This window comes from Nannospalax galili, unplaced genomic scaffold (genome assembly GCF_000622305.1).
Source record: "Nannospalax galili isolate Female #2095 unplaced genomic scaffold, S.galili_v1.0 scaffold100, whole genome shotgun sequence".
Taxonomy (NCBI): domain Eukaryota; kingdom Metazoa; phylum Chordata; class Mammalia; order Rodentia; family Spalacidae; genus Nannospalax; species Nannospalax galili.
In genome coordinates, this window is record NW_008352891.1 from 8,892,923 (window position 1) to 8,912,032 (window position 19,110).

The 19,110-nt window shown below is 48.1% G+C and overlaps 1 protein-coding gene across 1 annotated transcript in view; it reads right to left on the reverse strand.

Annotated features, from left to right (window-relative positions):
- Rnf144a (ring finger protein 144A) overlaps positions 1–18,507 on the reverse strand; it is a 125,997-nt gene extending 107,490 nt beyond the window's left edge. Inside the window, exon 1 of the mRNA XM_008850153.3 lies at positions 16,633–18,507. The gene's annotated coding sequence lies outside the window, so the exon portion shown is untranslated. The remainder of the gene's footprint in view (positions 1–16,632) is intronic.
- Between the last annotated feature and the right edge of the window lie 603 nt (positions 18,508–19,110).

Below are 19,110 nucleotides of genomic sequence, written 5' to 3' on the forward strand. Positions count from 1 at the left end.
CACAATGGAAAAGGACAAACCCCCCCCCCCCCCGCAACAGGTAGAAAATGAGTATGGACAAAGATGAGCTGAACATCACAGTCAGCTCGATCAGATTGATCAAGACCATTCCATCCACACTCCCCCCATTCCTATGGAGCAGTCTAGCCATATGGGAGACATAAATATAACAACAAATGAATATAAGAACCATAGACCTGGAGATTAAATAGCACAACTCTAGAAAACACATAGGCCATGGGCATGCCCATTGCAGAATTAACACAAAACACTGATCAGAACAGAAAAGCAGGGAGAAAACAGGGCATTATTTCACTTAGGCTATTCCATTTTTAGCTGACTAGTAAAGAAAATAGTAAACAGCCTAGGTTAACTACTTTACTAACATAACTCTTCCCATTTGTTTGTTTGCTTGTCTTTATGCAGTGCTGGGTACCCGACCCAGGGTCTAGACACTTGTCAAGTGCTCTCTCACTAAACTATACCTCTAGCCCTGAACTCTCTCTGTGGCTGTGAACAGGAAGGACAATCATTTACTCAGGCAAGGAAGGGTTTTCAAGATAAAGTGAATGCTTAAATAATGCCTGCTCCTCATGGCTCCAACAGCCTGTCTTCCCAAGGTCTCCTACTTTCCCACCAAGTGCTTCTCCTGGAGTCACTTCTTGAATTGTCCTCTAATATTTCTCTTTAAATTTTCAGAGGCCTGATGTCTTCAATCCTCAGAGGAGCTCTATAAATAAAATCACCCTGATATTGTTCCCACTTTATAGATGAATAAATTGGTAACAACTGCAGAAGTTAAAGGTCTTTGTACAAGTCCCATTGGGGCTGAGGCCTTGGGCAAGATCCCTCCTCTCTTACCCCATAGTTTTGTCTCATCTTGCCCAATTCCTGACCACAGCTACCACACTGGGAGGTACTATGCATGCTGACTTTGCAGCCTGCTGCCTTCCTTCACCATCACAAGCAGATCCCCAGAGGCCTGACCTACACAGAAGCCTGACCAGCTACCCTTCAGGAACAGTGCTGATGTCAGCACTGCTGTTTTGTTGAAAAACAGGAGGATTCCTTCCTTCTCTGTTCCTCATTTCTCTTTGAACCGCTGCAGTAAAATATCCATCTTAGAGCTGGGCTTTAATCCCAGCATTAGGGAAGCAGAGGCAGGCAGATTTCCGTGAGACTGAGTCCAGCCTTACTACATAGTGAGATCCAGGCCAGCTGAGGCTACAGCAAGACCCTGTCTCAAAAAAAAAAAAAAAATCCATCTTAGATCTAAGGCTGGCCTGCTGAAGCATATTGTTGTGCATAAAATAATATAACACGTGCATTGGGATGTGTCTAAATTTACATTTAAAAGCTTCTGTGAGGGCTGACCAGATGGCTCAATGGATAAAGGCAACTGCCCCAAGCTTGGCAGCCTGAGTTGGATCCCCAGGATATACACAGTAGAAAGAGAGAACTGACTCCTGCAAGTTGTCCTCTGACCTCCCACCTGCACCACAGCATACACACGCAATAAATAAACAGAAGCGTAATTAAACGTTTTAAAGTTTTCTGTTAACTAAAATAGTATATTTCACTATGGAATGAGATATAGTCATCACTTGGACTCAATCCAGTGATGGTCCAGTTTCTGTCTCCCACAGACACAAAAATCCACAGACACATCCCTTGTCTAAAATGGCATGATATTTGCATAGAACTGAGGCAGGAAAGAAAGACAGGGGAAATAGGGCCTAGTGAAAGCGTGAAAAGGCAGTTTGCCTGTCCTGCTGGCGGAGGCAGGAACTCTCTCGGGCACTACTGATAAAGCCCAAGTCGTTTGTGTTTTCCAAAAGACATTATGGAGGACAGTAAATAAACTGTGATTATTTAGGGCCAAAATGATGTGTAGCCTTGAATTTCTAGCACACCTGTTTCATTCCTAAATCTAAACAATACCCTCCATAAATCCTCCTTACCACTTCATTTTTAAAAGAACATCCTTTAACTTTTCACCTTCTAAGTCACACTCTTTGAGCAATGTTTTTAAAAAGCAGAACAGGATGATGGGTTCTCGGCAACCTTTGGAGATGTAACTTGAGGGGCTAGAGAGGTGGCTCAGTGGCTAAGAGCACTTGCTGCTCAATCATCAGGACCAGAGTTTGGATCCCTACACCAAGGTTGGGTGGCTCATTAATAGCTATAACTCCAGTTGCAGGGAATCTGATGCCCTCTTCTGGACTCTATGGATACCACACACACAGGAGCATACACTCACACAGATACAAACACACAGACATATGTGCACACACACATACAAAATTTTAACTTTTTAAAAAAAATTGATGTTGATTGAAAGCTAACAAAAACCTATATACAAATTACATATCTATTAATACCAATTATATATACAATAGTTTTGTGCTATATATATAATATATATCTAAATAAATGCCAGTTATAAAGAAACCTAATTTCAACTCTGGAGAAGCCCACCCTCAACCTATCAGGTGCATTTTTACTCTCTCAGATCATCTTTCTTCCTAACAACTCCTGTGTTTAAGAGCTATATTAAAAGTATCTTTTAGTAAACCTCCAATTCTGTTTCACACTGCCTCAAGACAGAATTGTTTTCTGCAGTGAAGCCACAAATGAATGCTGGTTTTGCCTAAATGGTGGTCCCTAAGCTCCCAGGTACTTTTCACGGTCTCCTTTCTGTGTGATGGATGATGTGAACTGTTGTACAATGTGCACATGTTTGACACAGAAAGGGTTTTTCTCCCTCGAGAATTTTCAGCCCATGGTTGGCTGAACCCAAGGAGGCAGAGAGCCAACCGTAAAACCATAGTAAAAAATTAAAAACAGAAAAAAGAAAAGAAGTCATGATCCCTGTGAGTTATAACTCTTTCCCTCTCCCTCAGCATATTTTCCATGTTGATAAATCACATTGTACATACAATCCCATCTCACAATTATTTTCACTTAATAATATAAACATTTTCCCATGGCCACAATCTCCAAAAATCTTATCTAATTAGAGCAAAATGATTACTTAACCATATTTAGATGTCTTCCATTTGGGGCTATTACATTTAAAAAACAAAGACATTAAGCATTTGTGCATAAAGCATTGATTTTTCTCCACATTTAGCACCATTTCCTGGGGAAGGAGGACTGTAAAGAAAAATAATACATGCATCCTTAATCCATCCCTTCACCCAGCTTAGGCCAGGAACTTGGTTCCTCCTGCTGAGCCAGCAGGATACCCTCACCTCCTCCCCACAGCAGAGTCACAGAATCATTTCAGAAAAACCTTCCTTTGAGCTAATTTCTCTCAAAAACAAGTCTAAACACTCATGGTTCCACGTTTGCTAAGAAAACCTTTATCTTATCTACCAAGGTCTTGGCTGACTACCGTCACACTGTAACTAGACCCACTTTCTACATAAACAGAATGTGAGGAAAGTGTACTTGGAGTTAACACAAGATTCAAATATAATTAAGTTATACACACTAGGACTATGTGAACTTCCAAGTGGTTATTTTTATTAGCAGCTTGCTAGGGGTCTGTTTATAGAGGTGGATGATTCTGCAAATCACCCTTAGGGTGCTGTTTCAGGAAGCAGAAAACAGAAACCTTCAAGCAAGATTTTTTTTTTTTTTTTTTTGTCTCCTGTAGCTCAGGCTGCCCTTGAATCACCAATGTAGCTGAGGATGACCTTGAATTCCTCATCCTTCTGCCTTCACTTGTGGAGTGCTGAGATGACAGCCCTGTGCCATCATGCCCAGTATATGTGGTGCTGTGGATTGAACCCAGGGTTTAGTATATGCTAGGCAGGCACCCTACCGACTCAGCTATATCCTCCATCCCTCTGGCAAGATCTTAATGAATTACTTCCTTCCCTCCTTCCATCCTTTGCTTTGTTGGCATTTGAAATAAAGTCTTGTGAGGTAGCCCAAGCTGGCCTGGAACTCTGTAGCCCAGGCTGGCCAAGATGCCTTGCTCTCTTCCTGTCTTGGCTTCCCATGTACTGGAATGACAGGCATGTGCCACTAGGCCTAGCTTTTCAGAATACAGTTAAAAGTCGAACACACTGAGGTTCATTTTACAAGGTTCTAAACTAGAAATTTAAAACTAAGCCAAACACATGCTTCCGTTCCAGGAGCCCACTGGCTGCTTTGTCACCCAGGCAAGTCCCGGCTGACCCCCACTGGCCAGGTGAGATGGAAAGGGTCAGTGCTCAGAGCAAGGATACACCAGGCTTCAAGCCCACAACTTGCTCAGGCCTGAAGATTTAAAAGCCCCTCATTTCAGGGAAGATGTCATTCCAATCTCACTGTACATAGGCTACAGTTGGCTCTGTCATAGCTATATCTTGTTGACACAATAAAACACATGTGTTGACATCAATCCCAGACCTGTATCTTTTAGTACTTCAGAGTTAATACTTTTATTTTCAGGCTTTAAAAATATTCCACTTGGCAAAGCTCGGCTGCCTTGGCACCCTGCCCATCTAGGGAATAAAGGGATGCCAACTTCCTTCCCTTTTATCCCCATCATGCCAGAGCCACCTGGGGAAGCCATGAGGCCTGATGCCTGATGGAGCTACATGCAGCCCCTGGAAGGGGCAGGAGGGAAAGCCAGGTTTTTACTATCAGAGCCAGATGCAAAATGAGAAAAGACTGAGACCTTTGATGGGGGCAGAAGTCTGCCAGGAGGCCCATTGCCCAGTGGCCAGTAGGGCAGAAGGGAGTCTTCCAGGTGCCCCAGTATCCAGTGGCCAGTAGAGGAGGAGGGAGTCTGCTAGGAGGCCCATTGCCCAGTTGTCAGCAGGGGAGGAGGGAGTCTGCTAGGAGGCCCATTGCCCAGTTGTCAGCAGGGGAGGAGGGAGTCTGCTAGGAGGCCTATTGCCCAGTAGTCAGTAGGGGAGGAGGAAGTTTGCCAGGAGCCCAAGTGGCCAGTAGGTGGGGGAGAGAGTCTACCTGGAGACCCAGTATCTAGTGGCCAGTAAAGGAGGAGGGAGTCTGCCTGGGGGCCCAGTGCCCAGTGGCCAGACCAGGGAAGCCACAAGCTTTGTAGATGCAGAGAAAATATGAAGCAGCTATGAAAGCACACAAACGAGAAGGCAGTCTTCCCAGAGAGGAGGTTAACAGCACAGAGGTCATGGGAGGACAGTGGAAATCGGGGTGAAGGAACAGCTGGGTCAGGCAACAGCTTAGCATTCAGGATGTGCCTACATGGACTGGGTAGAGATGCAGGAGACAAGCACTACTACTCTGAGCCCATAATAAGTATCATTTGCCTTGTATTCAGAAGGCCAAAATGCTAACAGCAAGTTCCCCATTGCTGTGCAAGGAGCAATAAGATAGATGAGGGAAAACTGGGACTCTTGGCAACTACCCTGATGCAAAGGTGAGGAAAGGCCAGCAATATTTCAAAGCTTGGGGAGTTTTGTTAAGGAGAAGGCTACTTTATATATTGAAAAAAAAAAAAAAAAAACCGAAGAACACTGAATGTAATTTGACACTAAATTGAGTCGGTTTAATAGCTGAATCCCAATAATATTGCCTGTAGGACAGAGAGGCCAAAATGGGCCCAGCTGGGCAGGAATCCATGGTGTCAATTAAACTCAACATACAAACAAAGTGGGTGAAAACAGCACAAACCAAGATTTAAGATGCTGGCTATGGCGGCTGCCTCTGGCAAGCAATTTCTCCAGAGGTACAGGCCAAGACGGAAGTTTACTGGGCTCTAGAGAACCGGCCATCGCAGTCCCTCTGCATCAGCAGCACACAGCAAACACATTGCTGCTGGCTGTACGTGTGAATTGAAATTTTCTGGTAGCTACATAGAGAGGAAAGGAGGAGGAAGAAGGGGGAAGAGAGGAAGGGGAGGAGGGGGAAGGGGGAGGAGGAAGAGGAGGGGGAAGTGGAGGAGGAGGGAGAAGGGGAAGGAGAAAGAAGAAGGGGGAGAAGGAGGAAGAGGAGGGGGAGGAGAAGAAGAAGAAAAGGAGGAAGAGAAGGAAAAGGAGGAGGACGGAGAGGAGGAGGGAGAGGAGGAGGGAGAGGAGGAGGGAGGGGAAGCAGCAGCAGCAGCCCTGACAACTGACTGATTTTAGGTAATGTTGCTTTTTTTTTTCTTTTGCCATTTTCATGTGCATGTGTATGTGTGGTATGCATGTGTGTGCATGTATGTTTTCAGGTGTGTGGGTGTATGTGTATGGGCATGCTTACACGTATGTATACATACATGCATATGGAGGCATGAGTTTGATGACAGAAAGCATCCTTGATCCCTTTCCCAGTGTCTTCATTGAGGCAGGGTCTCTCAGTCAAACACAGAACAAGAGCTCACTGACATGGCTAGTGTTGCTGACCAGCCAGCTTGCTCTGCAGATCCCCATCTCTGCCTTCCAAGGCAGGAATTAGAGGCAGCCACTAAGCCTACCTTGAATTTACTTGGATTCTGGATACTGTAACTCCAGTCCTCAGGATTACAGGGCAAGCACTTCAAAACTACTGAGCCATTTCCCCAATGCCATTAGTAATGTATTTTATTTAACTCAATATAATGAAAATATGGTTATCTGAACTTGTGATTCATATGAAAATTATTATGGGTACTACATATTTTGTTTTCTCACTGGTCACTCATGTTCTACACAGCTCAGGTGGGATCAGCCAGTCACAGGCTGCCAAGCCCCACAGTCCAGAGACTCCAGGCCTGCCATCTCCTCCACCTGCTTACATTTGGGGCTTCCAGCCACACAAGGGAGATCTAGCCACCTAAAGACACAGCTTCTATCTGCCAGACAGACTGAACGCACTCAAGGCCACTATCTGTCACCAATAGGCCCAGTTGAGCTGCTGTTCCTGGCAAGGGCTGAACATGCTGCCCATGGCCAGGACAGAGAGAAAACAAGGTCATTGACAAGGAAGCAGATTTGAGGAACAAAGCAGGACGCCCAGGAGTGATTAAAGCATTCAGTGATAAGACCTGCTCTTGGCAGCCAATCAGCCTGCAAGAACTGTATGTTGGCTCTGAGGCAAGAGAAGCCAAGTCCTTCTGCGTGTGTTCGTATTAGGCGCAGGACACTACAGTGCCTGGCCAGGTGGGGTTCAGTGATCTTACTCAGCATGTGGAAACCAGTGCACCTGCAGTGTCCAGTCACCTCACAGGAGCAGTGAGGAACAGGCTGTGGTACTGGAAGAAAGGGCTCTGCGGGGTCCAGCTGAGCGGGTTTTAGAGGGAGACTGTGATGGTAGAAAATTCCATTGTTGAAGAATTGTTGAAGAATCCTGGCCCTGCTGACCACAGACTATAACACCCTGCCTGTTGCACAAAGGCCTCAAGTGTTCCTCATCTCAACTTCTCCACAAGTCCTCACACTCACTATAGAGTCTTTAATTTGTCTTCAAATCCCCAAAACCAAGTAGCTTGGGACAAGTGAAAAGTAAAACAAATAACACTATAAAGGACTAATAGGATAGTCAAGGCTATAAAGAATGGGTAAAGCTGTTTGGGGACTTGCATGGCATTGGTGGGAAAAGATGAAGATTGGGTTCGATAACTATCCATTGAATACCTACTGGACAGAGGCCCCATGTGGATGCTACAGGCATGTAGTTCTTGCAGCCCACACTGGGCCTGGGGACGAAGGCTCAGGGCTTCACCACACCAGGAGCTCTGCAGCTTTGTGCACACCCTCCTGAGCCTAGCTCCACATGGACTCCTGCTCCTCTGGGAAGGACAGGGCCGAGCACAGCCAGGACTCCACAGCCCCTCCATGCCTGCGCATGGTACTCGTTGTGTCTCTCACCCCTGTGCTTGCCTGCAGCCTCCACCTTCTGAGACCCAATCAGTCAGCTGAAGTGGTTTTGGAAAAACTTATCTCTTCCTGATAAAAAAAGGCAGATGCCATGTACACACACACACACACACACACACACACCTACACACACATCACAGACATACGCCATATACACATACACATACCCATTATCACACACATAACATTCACACACATACATGTAAATATATACACATATACCACACACACAAACATACTACACACATCACAACACACACATTCACACATACCACACAAATACACACATAAATGCACATACACATAAATCCATCACCATACACACAGATACCACACACCACACACATACCCATCACCACACATACATAGACACACACCTACATATACATACATTACTACATGCATATACACACACAACATTCATAACACATATCCATCACTACACACACATATACACACATACACACATAACAATACACATACATACCCATCATACACATACACACACCCATCATCACACACATGTGAATAAAAATATACCACACACACAAACACACAACACACACAGCACATACATATATGCACATACACAAACATCCATCACCATAAACACAGAAATACTACACACACACACACACACAAATGTACAGACCACAACCACTACCACAGCCCTACACATACATACATACCACACACCCACACATATACCACACCCACATACATATACAGCACACACACACACATCAATACATACAGATCCATCACCACATACACACATTCACACACACACCCATCAATATATACATACCCATCACCACATACACATGTGCACAGACAGACAGACAGACACACACACACACACACACACACACATACACACACCACATCACTACACATATGTGGCTACTGGAAACACAGGCATAAGCCTGTAACTAAGGCCAGCCATCTGGAGGGAGTCAATGTCAGGCAAAGGCTAGCACCCTAGGATTAAGGGCGGAGAGGCAGAGAGGAGAGCCTGGTTCTCAAGGACACACAGCAGCTGATCAGTTTCCACACACCCAGCCTCGATGCCTTGTCATTGAGAAAATAAACAACTGTAGGTTCAAGTGGTCCTTGTTCACAGGGGTTCTGTGGCTAGCAAAGTACATGGTAATGCATACAAATACACACAAACACTAACAGACACAGGTGTGTGTGCATCTGTCTGTGCATGCGGGTATATATGTTTGTGTATGTACGTATACATACTGTCCTAGTTTCATTCTGTTGCTGTAGGAAAACACCCTGAACAAAAGCAACAGAGAGGAGGAAGGCTTTACCTCAGCTCACAATTGCAGCTGCAGGGAAGACACAGAGGAAGGATAAGATCTCAAGTAGCTGGTCGAGAACAGAGAAATGAATCCACCATGCTGTCTGCTTGCTGCTCACGTTCGGCTTTCTTCACTCTTCCTCAGTTCAGAGACCCGCCAAGGGCCAAGGACGTGGTGCTACCCATATTCAGGGAGGGTCTTCCCACCTCATTAACAATTAAGACAATCCCTACAGACATGCCCACAGGCCAGCCTGCCTAGAAAATTCCTCAACTGACTCTCTCTTCCCAGGTGATTCTAGCTTGGTCAAAGTTGACGGTTAAAACTAATCAGCAAACATATACATGCAATTTGTTGAATTATGTTCCCCAAAAGATCAGCTGAACTCCTAACCAGAGTAATTGTGACTGTGCCCTCATTACAGCCTTGCAGATGCACTACAGTCAGATGCCATCAGTAGGGTGAACCTTCATCCAGTGTGACTTGTCCTTACAGGGAAAGAGGTGAGACAGAGGCAGAGAAAGAGAAGATGGCCACAGGAACTGTAGTGGTGCCTTGGCCTAGATTCCAGCCTTTCACCTGCAAGTGGCTCCCACCTCAACCTGTAACATGCCAGCTCTCATCCTAGGACAAAAAACAATTCCTCTTTCCTATCTGGTCACTAATGTGCCGAGCATGAGGACAGGGAACTCTGGGGGAGCCTAGAGTAAGGAGGGCAGGAAGTAGGGAAGAGAGGCTGAAAAGGTAGGTTCTTAGGCCATAAGCTGATGGAATAAAGGACCTTGCCTTCATTTTCATTTTCCTGCCACACTTGGCCCCTTGACCAACCAGATCGCCTCAGCTCTCAGGGCTTCTAACACTGCCTCACTGAGCAGAGAAGGAACTCAGGGTGCATGGAGTCAGCTCCAGCCCATCCACCTAAGGACTGCAAGTGTCCAACTCCTGCCAGGTGGTCAAAAAGAAATACACACTTTTGAGCCAACAAACTCCCCATCCTGGGGTACCAACTCCAACAGCCTTCCAGAAGCTCTTTCTTCTCTTAGAATACTATACACCCCAGGCTCAAACTAAGAGGTATGGTGGCGCCAACAGGGCTGCCAGAAAGTTGAATCTGAGAGGCCAGTTGAGTGATCAGTTGTTTCTGATCACTCAATAGCATGGGCTCTGCAAGCTGCACATTTTCCAATGCACAGGTCCCCTGGGACACACCTGCCCCTTGGCTGAGAGTGCACAAGTGGAGAGACTCCTCAGAGGAGAGCGCTGCCCTCACCATGGCAGAGGATCTGTCCAGGGGCAGCTCCTCTCTTCAAGGGCAGCTCTCTCCTCCAGTAAGGATGCCCACAGGCCCTCCTTCCCTATTTATCCCGGAAGGAAGCCCACAGAGCCTCTTGCCCTCCTCTTTCCATATGCAAGAGCACACCCCCCTCCCACCTTATCTGGAAAGCATCCCTGTGAGCAGCTCTGCACTGCTTTGGGGAGAGCACCCTAGTCTTGCATCAGAAAGGCTTCCATGTGAGTGTGAGGAACTCCCCTGCCCTGCCACTCTTGGGGTTCACCTGCCAGCCTGTCTTCCCAGCACCCTCAAGAGCTAACCTACTGCTCTTTAGCCACCCTTCTGCATCAGACAGAGCCTCCTTTTCACATCTTAGGTTTTCAGACCACCCACAATCACTTCAGGGCCACTGAGCCTTTCCTCACCAAACCACCCACCCTGGAAGTCTGGAGAGCCCAGGCTGGTATTTGCCCCTAACCAAACATGGCCATCTCAGCGTATGTCTCTTTCTGCTACCTGATGAACACTCTGAGGCAAGGACCATGCCTCCTGCCTCATGTGTACCACATACAGCTTCAGGTTGTGAATCCGGCATCAGTCCATCAGACCTTTGCACCTGTTACAGCTGGCTTCCTCTTGTCTGTACAGTCAGGGCACTAAACCCAGTACCCCAGAGCTTCCACCCCACCTTATAACTGAATTCTACTCTTCTCATTCTTGAGCCAGAGTGACCACCTGATGGTCCTGTTCTGAGGTGTACCTGGCTGTGACCTGACCTTCAAAGCAAAGGACCAGTAATGTGGATGTGCTCTGGCCATGCTGGAGCACAGCAGTCAAACTCTCCCTCCATGTTTTCACTGATGTTCCACCCACAGAGTCCTGGGGAGCCTTCAGTCACTTCACAGCCATTCCTTAAGGAAGAGTTGGAAGATGCTGGGGGATGCCCAAATGAATAAGTTCCTGCCTTTGCTGAGCTTATAATTTAGTAGAGGAAACAAGAGTTATACAGAACACTAAAATTAGATTCAATAAATGCAACTGTGGTTTCTGAAAAAAAAAGTTGCTATGGAAGCACCTGGTAGGAAAAGCATGCCTTAGAAGAGGAGGAAGTGGGGCCCAAGCTCCAGCACCCTGAGCTCCTTTCTGCAGTCCCGCCTCCCGCTCTGCTCCCTGTGCCTCCATTTCCATCTCTGAAAAATTTGTGAAAAAAAGTGTCCATGATTCTATAGGTAAGATCACGAAGAGTCTGGTCTTGAAGATGGCAGGACAAAGCTTCTGTTCTCAGCTGCTGATAGACCAGCTCTGGAAGGACTGGCTGGAGCTACTGATGAGGAATTCTGAGCTCAACGAAGGTAGCAGGGGCTCTCCACAGGCCATGCGGTTGCTGAAGGTGTCTGAGCAGGGAGTGACCAAGGGTAAGTGGATGGAACATTCAGGGACACCAAGGGACTAAGACAAAGCATGCCAAGAGAGCTCAGTGATGCTGGCTTTGCATGCTCCTAGGGGTTTAAGAGAATGTGAACTTGAGAGAAAAGAGGTTGGCCTTGCACATTTCTGTGAAGGGAAACATCTCCTCCAACCACAGCCTTGGGGACAGGGGCTGCCTCTCATAGCAGGCTCCCTTCCTTCAGGGAATGAGGGGAGACTCACTGGGGAATGTATGGTGGGGCCTAGGGAGTGATGCCGAAATCAGAAGGTTCATTCTAGAAAGGGAAACAATTATAGATGAAGGTGGAGGGAGGCAGTGATGGGGGGGTGAATGGAACTTGTAAGCTACCTGGGCCACTGACCAGGTAACACCCACATTCTGAGATAGACTCTGAAAGGTCTACCTCCCAATTCAGAGAGGCTCAGGGGACATCCAGGAACATTCTAGTTTGGTGCATCATACAGTTCCTTACCCAGATGCCTCCTTCATGCTGCCATCCAAAGTCAAGCATGCCTGGTCCAAAGACTACTTGCAAACCTGTTCCTTGAAAGCTTGAAAAGTTCTCCCAGGAGCACAACACTGTAAGAATTGCTTACAGTCCTTGGTCAAACACCAATAGCTCAACTGAGAGAGCCATCCCTTTGCTTTTCAGTCTGAGACCTTCCCTTGTTGCATCATAGGTTTCTGTTGTAAAGCTTGCATGGACCCCAAAGTACAGACCACCATGGCCTGCCACACTGGGCGTGTCCTGAAGTTCTCAACACCCAGCCAAGGCTGCTACAGCCTGAGGAAGCCTTCTCGGGCCACTCAGGACAGTAATGCCCCTTGTCCGTGAAGACCATGCCCTCTGTGCTGCTTGCACTACATGTCTATCCCTCCTTGAATACTCCTCCACTGTGAGCCAAGTCGGGGAGCAGGAAGGGAAACGGAAGAGATACTTGTAAGGAAAAAGGCTCCAAAGTGAAAGGCGATGAAAATGCATCGAGGAATCTCCCAGGAGTATCATAAATGAAAGCATTGTGGAACAAAATGGAAGGTCTCAAGAGTCAGATGGCCTCTCTCCAACATACCAATGTCAAACCAGGTGAGCTCAGCTCCTCTCTGCTGGTTCTAAGTTCCTGTCCTGCCCACATTGTTTCCGGTATTTCTGATCCTGATTTTGACCTTGGCCCTCTGATCTCTCTGGCTAACATCCTGCAGGGCCTAGCAAGTGAGCTCCAAGCAAGTTCCTCACATGGGGTACACAGCACACTGCACATCTCCACTGCTGCCAGGCCCTACTTCAGTTGACCTGTTAATGGTTTTGCTTTCAGCTCTCCACACAGAATCCTCCCAAAAGTCATGCATGCCTCATTTTCTGCAGGCCTCTAAAGTGGAAAGTTCAGTTTCTAAATGTACCCTGTGAGACCCTGGACCACATCCCTGCTCTAGACCTATCTCCCCATCAGGTGGGAGTAGACACACACTGGTAGAGCTGGATCTAGGGTCCATATGATGCTCGGGGCCTGAATGACCAATGCTTAACGACTACTGCTCCAGTTTCCTCTACATCCAGCATCAGATATGTAGAAGATGATCAAACACTGACTGGCACATGTCTTCAGGTCAGCAGAAGCTGACTTTTCTCTCTAATGCCACATCTGGCTTATAAACTCACTCTCTAGAACAAACCCTGCCCTGGTTCTGCAGCCAGGAGACCCTTTCCAACTCAGGTTGCAGCTCCATGCGACACTTACATCCTCCCCAAAGCTTTACCTCTTACCATGCAGCTTTGGAGAATACCACCCTTCAGAGAACTAAAACACATTTTCTTCCCTTGTAAAAGTCCACACAAATGGTTGCCTCTGTAAGTCATTCTGTAGTATTGATTCTCCTGGAAAATATCACTGAAGCAGCACAGCTTTTTTTCTGGACCTAGGAAAATATTTGGGCCAACACTTCAACACTATCCTGAAGGAACTGGGGCCATCCAAGGAGGCAGACACTTGCCAAGGTCAGACAGCTGGGTGGGAACATTGCTGGACACTTAGTGCCCTGCAGGCAGGTTAGCAGTGGAGTGGCTTCAATTAATTTCTCCAGTTAATTAAGAAAAGGTATCCATGTGTATCAGCAATTCAGGAACAAAGGAGGAAGGTGAACAGCCTCAAATGACTTTTTTAGCCTGAAGGGAAAAAAGGCAACTTTCCTTTTAGTTCTTCTATCTCAAAAGTAGAGACCCAGGGGAACTGGGACAGTGCACCTTCCTCACAAAAATCCACTTCACACAATGTCTCTAAATGGCCTCTGCATCCCAACATCCCAGGAAGCCAAAGACCAAGGATGCTGTGAGGTCATATATGCCTGCAGGTCAGGGGCTCAATATCCCTCCTTCAAGTGGTTGCAGATCACAGGCTCCCGGGGTAGTACACATATCCCTGTCCTATTCCAAGAAAGGAGTGGGGAAAAGGACCGCAGATGGAAGAAATGATTCTGGGCAGATGCACTAGAGCCCCATGTGGCCAGAGCACCTGACTGCTCCTCTCTAGCTACCGAGTCCTCATAGTCATTCAGGGGGTCTGACCCACCTACTTCTGTGACTCACAGTGGCTCAGGAGAAGCTCTCTCCCTATCTCTCCCTCTAGAGAGAAAGGCCTCCAGGAGGAGAAATGTGAACAAAAGGAAGGCACCAAGGCCAAGAGAGGACCCACAGAGGAAAAAACAGCATCCTCAGAGCCAGGCAATCTGGCTCCTGGCTCGAGGCCCTGCCGCCGCAAATCGGGCGGCACATTTGTCTTGAGCATGGGCAGCCTTCTGTAGAACAGCATGTGATGTCTTTTCCCAGTCCCAAGCCACAATAAGGCCCCGGAAAAGCCACGTAGTCTAGGAACAGTCTGGAAAAAGGCACTGCAGGCTTTCAAACTGCAAGTTTTCAGAGATGTCTATGAGATACACACATATGAGTTTCCAGAACCTCCACTGGTTGTATGACCTGTGGATGCCATCAACCATCTGAGTTTACCTTTCAGTGGTCCCCTTCCAGGGTAATGACATCAGAACATTTTGAAATACATTACCTACAGGGGATGAGGATTAGCTCAGTAAAGTGCTTGCAGAGTACGCACAAGGAAGGCCCTGGGCTCTATCCTTGGCACATGCTTAAAATCCCAGCAATCCAGAGGTAGAGACAGGAGAATCGGAGGTTCAAGGTTATCCTCAGATACACAGAAGGCCAGTTCTAGGCCAGTCTGAGCTAGAGACCCTATAAGACTAATGAAAACTAAAGAAGATTGTTTATATTAAAACATTAACTCCAAAACTCAAATGGTTTTGAGTCTGGAAACTTTCCATTGTATTCCAGTGGGGTTAATGTATATCACTTTCCCAGGAGGTTGAAAACTCATACTCTTGGGGTGACACCATTGTGGACTCTAAAGCCCACAATGGGCCCCCTGGCACCAGGGGGCAACCCTGCACTAGGCCAGCCCCTCCCCTAGTCTCTGGTGCTGAAGCTGGGACTGTCTACTGTTCTCCAAAACCACCCATGGCTCCCACTCTGTAGAATCAGGTCCAAAGTCTTGGGCCCATAATTCAAAAACCTCTCTGGCCCTATTTCCTGTGCAGTCTTTAAAGTGTAATAAAAGCAAAACTGGATGGCATTAGAAAAATAGTACAGAGCTGATCCCTAACCCCAGCACTTAGAAGAGGGCACAGTGAGCAACGTTGGTCTCCTTAGGAGCCTCTGGGGCAACCCCATGGGAAAGGGCAGTCACACACTGCATTCCTTTGCCTTTCCCACCACCTTAGCCACGCCCCACCCGTCTTTACAGGGCTGCACATCCACTCTTTTAGAAGGGCCTCTGTCTAGCTCTTCTTCTCCTGGGGTGCCTTGATCACCTTGTCTTCATCTGGTACTGTATTCACGCACTTAACAGAAGCCTCTCACTCTGGCCTGGTTCCTTGGGGCGTGTCTTTAAATAGCGGTCTCCAAGGCCCCAATCCTGGAAGCCGTTTCCTTCCCAAAACTGTCCTAAGTAAGATGTGAACTGTCCTTACACCATGGGACACAGGAACCCTGGGGAGGGTCCTCTTAGACACCCTCTTAAACACCCCGCACAACACAGGCTGGAGATAACTGCTCAATGGGCATCTTTTAAAAAATTCTCAAAAGAGAGATCAAGAGCTAGAGCAAACTTTGGGAGCAACGTGCCTATGAGGAGCAGTAGGGTAGGGGCTCTTCATGCCACCGGACCAGAAAGCCTGCTGCTTGCAGTAGCAACTAAATCTCAGGGAACCACGGATAGTGTGGAGAAATCTGAGGGCTGCGGGAGTCTGGGTGCTCGACGAGGTTCTTCCAAGGCGGGCAGGCGGGCGGGGCGCCCCTGGCTCAGAGGCGGGGAGCGGACTGATGGCCAGGACCAGGCGCGGGTGAGTCTGCTGGGGACGCTCGCCCTGCACCGGCTGACCTGGCCGGACTGGACCTTCCCTTCCCTTCCCGGAACGTTCGCTCTGGACACACGAGCTTGTGGATGTTTCCCACGGAGGACAATCCAGCCCGAGCATCCCACGCCTGGAGCTGCAGACTGCCCCGGAGCGCGATCCCCAAGTACTCGGCGGCGCGGGGGACGCGGACGGCACCCCAGAGGGCCACCCGGAGCAGAGCGCGCGTGCTCGGCCCAGAGCCGGTGAGTGTCCACCCGGGAGGTGCGGATCATCACATCCGCGCCGCGCCGCACCACGCCGCGCTCCGAGCCCCGAGGCCAGCACAGCACAGCCGCGTCCCGCCCGCGGCCCTCTCGGGTGATGCAGACACAAAGAGGACGCGTCACCTACCTGGTCCCGCGCGGTCGGGCTCCCGCTCGGCCTCTGCGCGCGCGGCTCGGATGGCTGCGCCGGATGCAAGCTTGAGGGTGCCGGTGCCTGCCGTCGGCTTCTAGGCGCGCAGCAGCCCGCCGGGTACCGCAGAGTCCTTTATGCCTTCTCCGCCCTGCACCCGGAGAGCAACCCGCGCGGAGGAGCGGCGGGGCGCGAGCGCGCACTGAGCGCGGGCGCGGGAAGACCGGCCAGCACGCCCGCCAGCGCCCCCTGCTGTCCAGCGGCGCCGCCACGTCCACTCAGCCGAAGCTGGGTGGCAACCCTTTGACCAGTGCCAAAGGACCCGAGTCATCCTCACCAGTGGTGGAGCCGTCAAGGGATGCAGGATGCTCCCTGCTTTCAGCACTAGAAAGACCAGCGTCAAGAGCTAGAAAGGAATGGGTGAACCAGCATAACCCTGCCAGCGAGAAGCTGGGAAGCCCGCTGAGCTGGGCACCTGGAGCCCCAGGGTGGAGTCTGGCCATATAAACAGTGAGACACAACGTCGATTTGATGATCTGCCCTTTAAGGACATTACCATGAAGACTGTAGCTTTTCTGTGCTAACAAACAAGAATTGCCTTTTCACCCAATGATGTGCATGGATAGAGAAGAGACGGCAACTTGGATGGGCTGGTGGGTCTGTGCATATTTGAGGAGCAGGCATGACAATTCATTTGTTTTTCTTAGAGCCCAAGATCAATTGCTGAATGTGGAGTTCTCACATTCCAGTAAGTTGCTGGAAGTTCACGGTTATTAAGCAGCATGTCAGACATGCATAACTGAATGAAACCAATGGGTATGTATTATGATTTCAATGTGAAATGCCTCCACAGGCTCTTGTTTTGAATGTTTGATCCCCAATGATATTTTGTAAGGTTCTGGAAACTTAACTAGGGGCAAACCCTTGGGGTAGGATTCATACTCTCTCTCTCTCTCTCTCTCTCTCTCTCTCTCTCTCTCTCTCTCTCGTCAACAGTGAGAAAATATCATCTGCTACTCACTCTCACCACCATGCTCTTCCACTCAGGCACTTGGGCTCAAGTGGCTGTGAACTGCACCCTTTGAAACCCTGAGCCAAAATAAATCCTTCCTCCCCTACGTTGTTTCTGTCAGCCATTTGGTCACAGCTACACACAAGAAACAAATACAACTGGAAAACAAAACAAAACAAAAAAAACACACCTCCTCCAACAGAATTGTGGGAAAGCCATTCTAGTGTCATCCCTTCATATCATACCTTCACAATGCGTGGTCTGAATTAGAGCTTCACCACCACGTGGTCAAGGAGCCACTTTGGAGCCGCTTTGCATTTCCACTTTCCTGTGTGGACAATGTAGGTGGCAATAGCGTGTATGCTCCAAAGCTGCTGGGAGGGTCCAGAAAGTCAGATGCCATCGCAGCAGACTGCAGAGCTGCCTCCGTCCTAACTTCTCTCATTTCCCCAAAGAATTAAACCAGAAGATGTTTAACAACCTTGAAGCTGTGCATAATCTTCCTCTTCTGCATTCGTATCACTGTGTGTATGTGTGCACTTATTTGTCTATATACATGTCTATGGGTATACATGCCTGTGTGTGTATGTGCAAATGGAGGCCAAAGGTAGATTCTGGGTGTCTTCTTCTGTCTTCTCCATCTTATTATTTTTGAGACGGGGCCCTCACTAAACCTGGAACGTACTGATTTGGCTACACTGACTGGCTAGCAAGTCTCAGGGATCCTCCTGTCTCCACCTCCCCAGTGCTGGGGTTACAGGCAAGCACCACGACAACCCAACTTTTTACACGAGTGCTAGAGATTGAACTCCAGTCCTCATACTTGTGTGGGAAGCACTTTACTGACTGAGCCATCTCCACAGCCCCTATATTGACATCTTCACCAGTTACTATGTCAAATATTTCCTTTCTTCAAAGACACGCATTTTCTAGGTGTGATGTCTCACATCTATAAACCTACTACTCTGAAGGTTGAGGCAGGAGGATTAAGAACTCAAGGCCAGCCTGGACTAGATAGTGGGATGCTGTGTCAAGCTAAAACAAAACAAAGACATGTACTTGCCTTCTGGTGCCTTGGTCGCCATCACATTCTCTGTATAAATGTCATTATTCAAGAAAAATGCACAGTGTGAACAATCCTAACAACAGCACTTTGTTGCCGTGGCCTCTCACTGGAAGACAGGAATAGTTCTGCCTAAAGGCCTGAGCATTGAGAGAAATGTGTTCACACCTCCCCTAGCCCAGTGGGGGAGCAGAAAAGTTATGAATGAAGGGTTGAGAGAAAGTATGGGTGGGTGGAAGCTCACAGTGAGTGGGAGCTTCTGTATTGAGATACTCTGTGCTTCCCTGTAACAGCAAGGTGTAGAAACCCGCTGTTTCATGGGGGATGCAGATGGGCATCCAGGGAAAGGTGAAAATCCCTCCCTCATCCAATTGCACAAATGAGACCTGCTTATGCTGTG